The sequence below is a fragment of the Giraffa tippelskirchi genome, chromosome 8 (genome assembly GCF_054371585.1).
Source record: "Giraffa tippelskirchi isolate mGirTip1 chromosome 8, T2T-mGirTip1v1.2.pri, whole genome shotgun sequence".
In the NCBI taxonomy this organism is placed as follows: domain Eukaryota; kingdom Metazoa; phylum Chordata; class Mammalia; order Artiodactyla; family Giraffidae; genus Giraffa; species Giraffa tippelskirchi.
Genome location: NC_137282.1, coordinates 72,156,347 through 72,160,000, shown reverse-complemented (window position 1 = coordinate 72,160,000; position 3,654 = coordinate 72,156,347).

Here is a 3,654-nt window from a genome sequence, read left to right as displayed (position 1 = left end):
GCGTTGCCCGCGGGCACCTGCCGGCCGGGCCTCTCCCACTGGCGACCTCGCCCGCCCAGCCGCCAGCGCGCGCCCGTCGCCCGCCTGGCAGTGCCCGCGGGTCGACCAGCCGGACGGGGCTCTATCCCCTCCCCCCCTTCCCTAACCCTGCCGACGAGCTGCGGGTGCCCGCGTGTCCACCTGCCCGCCGGGCCTCTCGCACTCGCGACCTCTGGTGACGAGCCGCCAGCGCGCGCGCGTCGCCCGGCTGTCGAGGTGTCTGCCCCGCCCCCCCTTTCCTCACTCTGCCGCCGAGCTGGCGGTGCCCGCGTGTCCACCTGCCGGCCGGGCCTCCCCCACTCGCGACCTGTGCCGCCGAGCCGCCGGCGCGCGCGCATCGCCCGGCTGTCAGGGAGTCTGCCCCTCCCCCCCCTTCCCCAACTCGGCCGCAGAGCCGCCAGGAGCCGCGGGTCGACGAGCCCGACGGGGCTCTATCCCCTCCCCCCACTTCCCTGACTGTGCCGCCGAGCCGGCGGTGCCCGCGTGTCCACCTGCCGGCCGGGCCTCTCGCACTCGCGATCTCTGGTGACGAGACGCCAGCGCGCGCGCGTCGCCCGCCTGGCTTGGAATCCGCCCCTCCCCCTCCTTCCCTCACTTTGCCGCCGAGCTGGCGGTGCCCGCGGGTCCACCTGCCGGCCGGTGCTCCCCTACACGCGACCTCTGGTCACGAGCCGCCAGCGCGCGCGCGTCGCCCGGCTGTCTAGGTGTCTGCCCCTCCCCCCCCTTTCCTCACTCTGCCGCCGAGCTGGCGGTGCCCGCGTGTCCACCTGCCGGCCGGGCCTCCCCCACTCGCGACCTGTGCCGCCGAGCCGCCGGCGCGCGCGCATCGCCCGGCTGTCAGGGAGTCTGCCCCTCCCCCCCTCCTTCCCTAACTCGGCCGCAGAGCCGCCAGGAGCCGCGGGTCGACGAGCCCGACGGGGCTCTATCCCCTCCCCCCACTTCCCTGACTCTGCCGCCGAGCCGGCGGTGCCCCCGTGTCCACCTGCCGGCCGGGCCTCTCGCACTCGCGATCTCTGGTGACGAGACGCCAGCGCGCGCACGGCGCCCGCCTGGCTTGGAAACCGCCCCTCCCCCTCCTTCCCTCACTCTGCCGCCGAGCTGGCGGTGCCCGCGGGTCCACCTGCCGGCCGGTGCTCCCCTACACGCGACCTCTGGTCACGAGCCGCCGGCCCGCGCGCATCGCCCGGCTGTCAGGGAGTCTGCCCCTCCCCCCCTCCTTCCCTAACTCGGCCGCAGAGCCGCCAGGAGCCGCGGGTCGACGAGCCCGACGGGGCTCTATCCCCTCCCCCCACTTCCCTGACTCTGCCGCCGAGCCGGCGGTGCCCGCGTGTCCACCTGCCGGCCGGGCCTCTCGCACTCGCGATCTCTGGTGACGAGACGCCAGCGCGCGCGCGTCGCCCGCCTGGCTTGGAATCCGCCCCTCCCCCTCCTTCCCTCACTCTGCCGCCGAGCTGGCGGTGCCCGCGGGTCCACCTGCCGGCCGGTGCTCCCCTACACGCGACCTCTGGTCACGAGCCGCCGGCCCGCGCGCATCGCCCGGCTGTCAGGGAGTCTGCCCCTCCCCCCCTCCTTCCCTAACTCGGCCGCAGAGCCGCCAGGAGCCGCGGGTCGACGAGCCCGACGGGGCTCTATCCCCTCCCCCCACTTCCCTGACTCTGCCGCCGAGCCGGCGGTGCCCGCGTGTCCACCTGCCGGCCGGGCCTCTCGCACTCGCGATCTCTGGTGACGAGACGCCAGCGCGCGCGCGTCGCCCGCCTGGCTTGGAATCCGCCCCTCCCCCTCCTTCCCTCACTCTGCCGCCGAGCTGGCGGTGCCCGCGGGTCCACCTGCCGGCCGGTGCTCCCCTACACGCGACCTCTGGTCACGAGCCGCCAGCGCGCGCGCGTCGCCCGGCTGTCTAGGTGTCTGCCCCTCCCCCCCCTTTCCTCACTCTGCCGCCGAGCTGGCGGTGCCCGCGTGTCCACCTGCCGGCCGGGCCTCCCCCACTCGCGACCTGTGCCGCCGAGCCGCCGGCGCGCGCGCATCGCCCGGCTGTCAGGGAGTCTGCCCCTCCCCCCCTCCTTCCCTAACTCGGCCGCAGAGCCGCCAGGAGCCGCGGGTCGACGAGCCCGACGGGGCTCTATCCCCTCCCCCCACTTCCCTAACTCTGTCGACGAGCTGCGGGTGCCCGCGGGTCCACCTGCGACCGGGGCTCTCCCACTCGCGACCTCGCCCGCCGAGCCGCCAGCGCGCGCCCGTCGCCCGGCTGTCAGGCTGTCTGCCCCTCCCCCGCTCCTCCCCTCACTCTGCCGCCCAGCTGGCGTTGCCGCGGGCACCTGCCGGCCGGGCCTCTCCCACTGGCGACCTCGCCCGCCCAGCCGCCAGCGCGCGCCCGTCGCCCGCCTGGCAGTGCCCGCGGGTCGACCAGCCGGACGGGGCTCTATCCCCTCCCCCCCTTCCCTAACCCTGCCGACGAGCTGCGGGTGCCCGCGTGTCCACCTGCCGGCCGGGCCTCCCCCACTCGCGACCTGTGCCGCCGAGCCGCCGGCGCGCGCGCATCGCCCGGCTGTCAGGGAGTCTGCCCCTCCCCCCCTCCTTCCCCAACTCGGCCGCAGAGCCGCCAGGAGCCGCGGGTCGACGAGCCCGACGGGGCTCTATCCCCTCCCCCCACTTCCCTGACTCTGCCGCCGAGCCGGCGGTGCCCCCGTGTCCACCTGCCGGCCGGGCCTCTCGCACTCGCGATCTCTGGTGACGAGACGCCAGCGCGCGCGCGTCGCCCGCCTGGCTTGGAATCCGCCCCTCCCCCTCCTTCCCTCACTCTGCCGCCGAGCTGGCGGTGCCCGCGGGTCCACCTGCCGGCCGGTGCTCCCCTACACGCGACCTCTGGTCACGAGCCGCCAGCGCGCGCGCGTCGCCCGGCTGTCTAGGTGTCTGCCCCTCCCCCCCCTTTCCTCACTCTGCCGCCGAGCTGGCGGTGCCCGCGTGTCCACCTGCCGGCCGGGCCTCCCCCACTCGCGACCTGTGCCGCCGAGCCGCCGGCGCGCGCGCATCGCCCGGCTGTCAGGGAGTCTGCCCCTCCCCCCCTCCTTCCCTCTCTGGGCCGCAGAGCGGCCAGCGCCCGCGGGTCGAGCACCCGGACGGACCTCTCCCACTCGCGACCTCTGCCCCCGAGCTGCCGTGTTGATCCCGCTCGACCTCACCCGAGTGGTCTCTCGGCTCGCCCTGCCTTCCGGAGTTGATCTGGTCTGGGCGGACCGAGCCGCCAGATCGACCCTTTCTCTTCCGTTTGCGTTTTCTTTTTCAGGTGCGTCGGGTTTGTTGGTTGCGGTTATGTGAGGGACGAGTGCGTGCTTTTGCTCTTGAGGCGCTGCAATGTGAACGCGTCGTTTCAAATCCAAGTGTCTTCATTTGTGCCGTTGCTCAACGTTGCTTTTGCCGAAAGAGCCGTCGTCCGGGTCACAAAAGGGCTTTCTCCTGGCGTGCCCAAAGATGATGACGAGGACACGGACGGGGATGCTGGCGAGTTGTTGTTCTGGGGCGTGTGCTCACACCGTCTGACGTGGGCCTGCGATCCCCCTCGGATGGGAGTGCATTCCGCTGCTCCGTGGGTGGGGAGTCAAGAATCCTTCCCGTCCC